The 9,097-nt window shown below is 37.7% G+C and overlaps 1 long non-coding RNA gene across 1 annotated transcript; it reads right to left on the bottom strand.

The window, feature by feature from the left end:
- Positions 1–666: 666 nt before the first annotated feature.
- On the bottom strand, positions 667–4,804 carry LOC308639396. The gene is made up of 3 exons (XR_014020072.1): positions 4,681–4,804; positions 2,132–2,215; positions 667–750 (listed from the first exon to the last, which is right to left on the bottom strand). It is a non-coding gene; the product is annotated as an uncharacterized lncRNA (long non-coding RNA).
- Positions 4,805–9,097: the final 4,293 nt, after the last annotated feature.

Below are 9,097 nucleotides of genomic sequence, written 5' to 3'. Positions count from 1 at the left end.
CTTCACTATGACTCTAGGCTTGGTCATGTGACTTGCTTTGGAGAATGGGACAATAATAAACAGGAGACTTGAGAAGTGCTTTCATATTGAGGTTGTACCTGGAACCCGTGGAACCATTACCATGTAACCCAGTCACCTTCATCACCCCAGCCAAATATGTGAGTAGTGCATGCTAAATCAATCATTTCTATTAATGCATACTCATTAGGGAAAAGCAGAAAGATAGAAAGAAGGAAACATTTTAACCATAATCATACTATCTAATTATAACCATCATAAGCTTTTTTAGTTTATTTCCATTTTTCCCTCTGCAAAAACGCATTTTCATTTTTTTTAGGTGGATACAATATCTTCATTTTATTTATTTATTTATTTTTTATTGGTAAAACGCATTTTCTTTATGGTTATAATCCTTCTAAAGGACACATTTATATCTTACTTTTCAATTTGTATTAAACAAGCATATTTTCTCATATATTACTCTTCAAATATTCCATGATTAATGGCTGAATAATAGTCTATCCAGTGAATGAAATATAATTTCTTTGCTGTTGTTGGGGAATGAGGTATATGATTCAATAAACCTTCATAAGCATAAAACTCTTTCTAAATTTAGGATTATTTCCTTATAATTTTCCCATCAAGCAGAGTAACTGGATCAAAAGGCATGAATATCTTGGGATTGGGGATTTGTTTCAGTGGCAGAGCACTTGCCTAGCACGTAAAAGGTTCTGAGTATAGTCTTCGATCCTGGAAAAGAAAAGACATGAATATCTTTCAGGATCAGTACATATTGGCAACTTTCATATAGGATTTCTTTCTTTCTTTCTTTCTTTTTTTTTTTTTTTTTTTTTTTTTTTTGCTGCTGGGGATTGAACCCAGGGCTGCTTAACCACTGAGCTACATCCCCAGCCCTTTTTAAAATTTTTATTTTGAGACAGGATCTCACTAAGCTGCTTAAGTCTTGCTAAATTGCTGAGGCTGGCTTTGTACTTGCCATCCTCCTGCCTTGGCCTCCCTAAATGCTGGGATTATAGGCCTGTACCACCACACCCAATTTGTTTTGTTATGTTTTAGTAGTATTGGGGGTTGAACCCAGTGGTGCTCTACCACTGAGCTACATCCCCAACCCTTTTTATTTTTTGAGATAGGATCTTGTCAAGTTGCTAAGGCTGGCCTTAAAATTGTGATCCTCCTGCCTTAGCCTCCTAAATTGCTGGGATTACAGGTGCACCATGGCCCTGTGGGTTTTTCTGATGCTATTCATTTTGTTTTGTTTTTCATCTTGTTAATTTGTAAAAGAAGTAAATTCTGGTTCCCATTTCAATTGCTTCTCCAATATTAATGAGGTTGAAGAATTGGAAAGTCACATATTCTCAGTCCCTATCAGAGTACTAGGCCAGTTGATCTCTTATATATCTCTTATATGTCTTTCTTCCTATAATCTACACAATAGCTTCCTCAAATCTTGTATACAGTAAGTGCCTAGAAATAGCTATCTATTTTATTCTGTGTTTGCACAGCAATTTACAAATACTGAGAAAACATCAGGGGCCAGGCATGGTGGCATACACTTGTAACCCAGTGGCTCAGCAGGGTAAGGCAGGAGGATCGCGAGTTCAAATCCTACTTCAATAAAAAGTGAGATGCTAAGCAACACAGGAAGACCCTGTCTCTAAATAAAATAGAAAATAGTACTGGGGATGTGGCTCCGTGGGAAAGTGCCCCTGAGTTCAATCCCTGATACCCAAACAAAAATAAAAAGGAGAAAACATCAGCTGTCCATATCCAAGAATGGGCCTATCAACAAGAATTTTATTGCTAGGAGGCCCAAACTCCCCCAATACTACCCCTTGCCAGGAATCCATACCACAATATTTTTTGCACTTATAAATACCCCAACTGTTGGCGTTTTTAAGAATTTTGTTCAAGAGTTCCATAGATACATAAATATTAGATAATGTGAACAGACTCTTAGGAGGGGGGTTCTTGGTTCATAGAACAAAAAATCAAATGTAGTAGCAAGAATGGAAAAATGTTATTACCAGATTTTTCTTATACAATTATCTCAAAAAAAAGCCTTCCCACAACTTTACTGCCACCATCCTATCTGAAACACATTTGTACTTACCTGGATTACTACAATGTCTTCTCAACTCCATCTGATCTCCTTTATAGTCAATGCTCCTGAAGACTTCAGAAATCTCCCTTTCTCCTTTATTCATTTGACAGAGAAGGAAACTTGCATAGTGACTTGGTCAGCCTCCTCTGACACATTTTTAGTTACACACCACCCCCTCAGTGGGAAAAATGTAAATGCATAAGCCCAAATCAACCCATTCCTTGTCTATAGGATTTGAGCCTTTCCCATGCCTAGATAGGAAAAGAACCTTGGTTATTGTCTAGGCAACCTTTAATAGCCTCCCTCACCTGTTCAATTCCCAGCCTACAACATGGAGGGAAAAAACCTTCCTTATGTTTGTTCATTCCATAAATCTTGAATATCTGTTATGGGATGGGAAATGTGCTATGTACTAGGGACAGGACAGTGAGGAGGAAATAAATGACCCTAGTATTTGGGCACTTACATTCTAGCCAGATATACTGACTAAAGTAAATAAACAAATGAAGAGAAAATGCATACAGTATGATAAGCGCTAGAAAGAAAACAGTGTTAGACTAGTTTAGAAAGTCATGGGAAGGGATAGTTGACAAAGGCCTCCCTGAGAAAAATAACATTTAAACAGAGACTTGAAAAAAGAAAAGAAAGGGAAGGGTTGGGTATATAGAGAGGCTGAAAATGAACAATCAATTTAAAGGCTCTGAGGTGGAACAAAAAATTGGCAAATTGAGTGAACTGAAAAAAGACTAGAACATTCTTGGTGCACAGTGAGAAAGAGGAAGTTTAACATGAAATGTACCTGAGACATAAGCAAGACTCCAATCATGCAAGGTCTTAGAGACTATGGTAAAAGACATTGGATTTTATTCACAGTAAATGAGAAAGCACTGATGAGTTAAATAAGGGAAGAGAAATCATTAAATATTCCTTGATGTTTTGTGGTAAATGAGTTGCAATGGGCAAGGGTAGTGGTGGAAAGCCCGGGTAGGAAGTTATGGCTCTAGCCAGGTGAAAGATTATGGTGATTGGGATTGGGCTGGTGGCATGAAGATGTAAAGAACTGAAGGGACCTAAGATACATTTTAAAGGTAAAATCAAAAGAAATGGCTTTGGTGTGGTGGTGCATGCCTGTAATCCCAGAGGATCAGGAGGCTGAGGCAGGAGGATCCTGAGTTCAAATTTATTGTTCATTTTCAGCCTCTCTATATACCCAACCCTTCCCTTTCTTTTCTTTTTTCAAGTCTCTGTTTAAATGTCATTTTTCTCAGGGAGGCCTTTGTCAACCATCCCTTCCCATGACCTTCTAAACTAGTCTAACACTGTTTTCTTTCTAGCGCTTATCACACTGTATGAATTTTCTCTTCTCTTGTTTTCCAGCCACAGCAGGAAAACCCTAAGCAATTCATTGAGACCCTGTTTCTAAATAAATCATTTTAAAAAGGGCTGGGGAGGGGCTGGGGATGTGGCTCAAGCGGTAGCGCGCTCGCCTGGCATGCGTGCGGCCTGGGTTCGATCCTCAGCACCACATACAAACAAAGATGTTGTGTCCGCAGAAAACTAAAAAAATAAATATTAAAAAATTCTCTCTTTCTCTCTCCCCCTCTCTCACTCTCTCTCACTCTCTCTTTAAAAAAAAAAAAGGGCTGGGGAATGTGGCTCCCCTGGGTTCTATCTCCAGTACCAAAAAAAAAAAAAAATGCTTTAAAAAATCTACTTTCACCAAATAGAAATAGACTGATTTGTTTCATGAATATTTTTTTAATTACATATATCATTAAATATCCCTAGATTAAAATGACAATAAGATAGGTGAAAATTTTTCTAAAAGATAAGTTATACTGAGATATTTCTTAAATAATAAATCTCATTAAATATCTCTAGATTAAAATGGCAAAAAGATAGGTTAAAAGCATTCCAGAAATAAAAAGTAATTTATCCTGCCATTTGTGATTTACAGAAATTACTCTAAAAGACTTAGATGAAATTTATAATTGGATGACTGATGACTCACAGAATGTCTAATCTGGAAAAATAAACTTTTAAAAAGAAAATTGCTTATGGATTGAATGTAAAAAGTGGAATCGAGGATGACTCACCCAAGGTTTTGGTTGAGTAATTAGTTGATTGACACTGCCTTTTACTGGGATAAGGACAAGTAAGCAGGGCACAGGGTAAAGGCTGTGCACAGGGATTAAAGTTTCAGTTCTGGACAGGTTAAGTTTGAGATGGAGTTAGTCTTCTTGAATCTGGATAAGGCAAACATAAGGTGGTTCTTTATGAAAATAAATGTGGCCTAAATTAGCACAACAACAAGTTGAGAACTAATAACAGTGGAGGAAGAGAGTGGAATTTGTAAAAGACCGCCCCAAAATAAAATCACCTGGAACTTGTCGAATAATTAAACTGTGAGGTAGGCACAGGATTATTGCTCTATCGTAATAGATAAGTAAACAAAACTAGTAGAAACTTAAAAACTCATCCTAAACTACACAGGTAATTAAGAAAGAAGCTAGGGTTATATAAATTGTATAATTTATAATAAATGTGTAAAATATCACCTTATTTTCCTATGACCTTGTCTTCCAGCTCTGAATTGCTCCTTCTGTGTTTGGCTGATGAAGTCAGGGCTGAGAATCTACATTTTTGCTTTGCCAGCTGCTCGCTGTTAGGCTCTGCCACCAGAGGGAGCTAGATAGAAACTGTAAATATGGAGAAGAAATTTACTCTTCCCCCTCTGCTTCCTACACCTTGGCTCTAGTAGTTCTTCCCAGAGAGAAAAATCCCCCCACCCTTCCTATGAGGTCTGGGTCCCAGGCCCCTCCTCTAAGTTTTGAAGTTTTAATAAGTAGAATCTTCTTTCTGTTCACTCAGCCATGACACTTTTGCATGCTTGTTTTATCCTTTCAGACTTAAAAGATATTTGGAGAGTCCTGGGGACTGAACCCAGTGGTGCTTTACTACTGGTGCTTTACCCCCAGCCCTTTTTGAGACAGGGTCTCTAAGTTTCCCAGGTTGCCTGTAACTTTCGATCTTCCTGCCTCAGCCTCCCAAGTACTTGGGATTACAGGTGTGCACCACCTGACTTGACTTCCTACTTAAAGATTATATATATGTATATATATATCAGCAGTAGAGCACTAGCCCCATAGCCCCGCACATGAGAGGCTCTGGGTTCGATCCTCAGCACCACATAAAAATAAATAAATAAAATAAAGATATTGTGTCCAACTACAACTAAAAAAGTAAATATTTTTAAAAAATATTCTTTATATTAAATTCTGCCCAGAGAACTGGCTGACCTGGTGCAGTCCGAGTGCCTTGTAGAGAGGGCACTGGGCTCTGCAACCAAGCAGCTGCTGCCCTGTGAGATGGCCTGCAATGAGAAGCTGGGCAAGTCAGTGGTGGCCAAAGTGAAAATTCCAGAAGGCACCATTCTCACACTGGACATGCTTACTGTGAACGTTGGTGAGCCCAAAGGGTATGTGCCCTTAATCTGGTGGGCAAGAAGGTTCTGGTTACTATTGAAGACAATAATACCATCTTGGATGAATCAATAGAAAATCATGGCAAAAAAAATCAAGTCGTTAAAAAAAAAAAGTACCATTCTCTGAAGTTTTTTTAAAAAAGATTCTTTATATTAAATTCTATTTAAGTGATAAATGTGTCATCTGTCTGATGACACCCATGGCTGATACAAGCCTGAAAAGTAGAAAATACCAGACAATATAACTTATAAATAGAGATGCTAAATCCTAAATAAAATTTTGTAAGCTCAGCAGCAAAACAGTTAAGGCACAGCCTGTGGCCATGACACAAACCATCCTGGTGGAGTAGGCCTAATTCATGAAATCATTAATTTATTCACTAATTTAATATATTCTTATATATATGCATACCCATGTTTATAGCAGCACAATATAGCAGCCAGGAATAGGGAGGGTACCCCCCCAAAAAAAAATCAGAGTCTTTTCCTACTGGAGTTTACCATCTGAAAGGGAAATCTGATGTTGCTTAAACAATCACACGAGCACATACTCCATGACAGCTTTCAATAGGGTATGTGACAGGGTCAGAGAGGACAGGGAAAACTTAATTGAAGAAGTAACACTTGAACTGAGATCTACAGCATGCACAGATAGCTTTCCAGGCAGAGAGAAGGGAAGAGAGGAAGTCATTTGCTAGGAGAGAGCATAGGTTAATAGGGGAAAGCAGAAGAGCCAAAGTGCCAAGAGTGGAAAGAGTGAAAGGGAGTGATCTGGAAGAGTCTGGAAAAGTAGGAAGGGGCCATGTCATGCCACAGTCTCTGGGCATGTCGAGGACTTTTACTTTCACTAGAAGCTATAGTAATCAAGGTAGTGTGGCATTGGTATAAGGATAGGCATATATATCAATGGAAGAGAATCGAGACTCCAGAAATAAATCCAAACATCTGTGGCCAATTGATTTCTGACAAGACGTCAATACCATCAAATGGGGAAAGAATGGTTTCCATAATAAATGGTGCTGTGATAAATGGTGCTGTGACTGAAGTCAGGCCTTCATCTCACACCATATTAAAAAAATTAACACAAAATGGATCATGGACCTAAATGTTAAAGCTAAAACTTTAAAACTCTTACAAGAAAATAGAGGAGTGCATTTCTATGACCTTGAATTAGGCAAAGAGTTCTTAGACATAATACCAAAAGCACAAAAAACTATTAAACAAATAGTTGATCAACAAACTTTTCTCAAAAGAAGCACAAATGGCCAAAAACTATATGAAAAATAGTTTAACATCTTTAACCATCAGGGAAATGCAAATCAAAACCATACTGAGATTTCATCTCACTCTAGTTAGAAAGGCAAGCATTGAGAATACAAATAATATGCTGGGTGTGGTAGTGTATGCCTGTTATTCCATTGACTTGGGAAGCTGAGGCAGGAGGATCACAGGTTTGAGGCCAACCTGAGAAACTTAGCAAGACTCTGTCTCAAAATATTTTTTAATTAAAATTACAGAATACAAATAAATGCTGGCAAATTGTGAGAAAAAAAGAACTCATACACTATTGGTAGGGTTATAAATTAGCACCACAATGGAAATCAGTCTGGCATTTTCTTTTTTTATTTTAGTCTGGCATTTTCTTAAAAGACTAGGAATGAAACCAACATATGATCTAGATATAACCACTCCTCAGTATTTATCCCAAAGTACTATAGTTAGCATACTTTAGCAATATATGCATACCCATGTTTATAGCAGCACAATTTGCAATAGTCAAGTTATGCAACCAAAGTATCTGTCAACAGATGAATAAAGAAAATGTTTATATATATATATATATATATATATATATATATATATATATATATATATATCACACACATAACAAGAGTTTTATTCAGCTATAAAGAAGAACAAAATTGTGTCATTTGCAGGAAACTGGCTAGAACTGGAGAACATCATGTTAAGTGATATAAGTCAGACTCAGAAAGTCAAAGGTCATGTTTTCTCTTACATGTAGAAGACAGAAAAAAAGGGGAAAAAAAGAAGATCCCATGAAAATAGAAGGGAGACCACTTGGGTAGAAGGACATTAGGGGGAGGGAGAAAGGAGGCAAGGGGAGTTACTGGGAAATGAAATTACTCGAAGCATATCATGTGCCTGTACAAATACACCACAATGAAACCCACTATTCTATGTAACTATTATGGACCAATAAAAAATTTTATTATTTTTTTAGTTACAGATGGACACAATACATTTATTTTATTTGTTTATTTTTATGTGATGCTGAGGATCTAACCCAGTGCCTCACATGTGCTAGGCAAGCGCTCCACCACTGAGCTACAACCCCAGCCCCACTAATAAAATTTTTTAAAATATTTATTTATTTTTAGTTGTAGCTGGACACAATACCTTTATTTCACTTATTTATTTTTATGTGGTGCTGAGGATGGAACCCAGGGTCTCGCACAATTGAGGGGAGCACTCTACCGTTGAGCCTCAATCCCAGCCCAATAAAAAAAAATTTAAAAAGAACTGGCAAGTTGGACTTCATCAGAATTGAAAATTTTGCACTAAGGAAAGTGCAAAAGATAATCCAGACACAGGAAAAATATTTGCAAGTCATATATCAGAGAAAGAACTTGTATCTAGAATATATAACTCTTTCAACTTAATATTTCATGGAGCTGTAGCTCAGTAGTAGAGTGCTTGCCTAGCACGTGCGAGGCACTGGGTTCGGTCCTCAGTACCACATAAAAACAAATAAATAAATGAGATAAAGGTATTATGTCCCTCTACAACTAAAAAAAATATTAAAAAATAATAATACAAAGTCACTGGGCGTGGAGTCCCATGCCTGTAATCCCAAAAACTCAGGAGGCTGAGGCAGGAGGATCAAGTTCTCATCAAGACTCCGAAACTTAGCCAGACGCTGTGTTAGTCAGCTTCATGTCACAGTGACCAAAACATCTGACAAGAACAACTTCGAGGAGGAAGTGTTTATTTTTTATTTTTGGTACCGGGTATTGAACTCAGGGGCACTTAACCACTGAGCCCCATCCTCAGCCCTTTTTTGTATTTTATTTAGACACAGGGTCTCTCTGAATTTCTTAGGGCCTCACTAAATTGCTGAAGCAGGCTTTGAACTTGTGATTCCCCTGCTTCAGCCTCCTGAGCTGCTGGTATTACAGGTGTTCACCACCACACTTGGTGGAATAGTTTATTTTGGCTCTTGGTTTCAGAGGTTCAGTTCATGGTCAGCCAACATCATTATCTTAGCCTGAGGTAAAGTAGAACATCATGGTGGAAAGGTGTTGCCTAGTAAAGCTGTATAGTTCTTCTGGGAAGCAGAGAGGGTTCAAGGTGTAGGGACAAAATACAAACCCCAAAGACATGCCCCCAGTGGCCTACTTCCTCCAGTCACACTCTACCTGCCTACTGTGACCACCCAGTTCAGTAATCCTTTCAAATTATTAATCTATCAA

This window comes from Spermophilus citellus (assembly GCF_964194105.1).
Source record: "Spermophilus citellus genome assembly, chromosome: X".
Classification (NCBI taxonomy): Eukaryota; Metazoa; Chordata; class Mammalia; order Rodentia; family Sciuridae; genus Spermophilus; species Spermophilus citellus.
The sequence above is the reverse complement of the archived record's forward strand: the minus strand, read 5'-3'. Positions and strand labels throughout refer to the sequence as shown.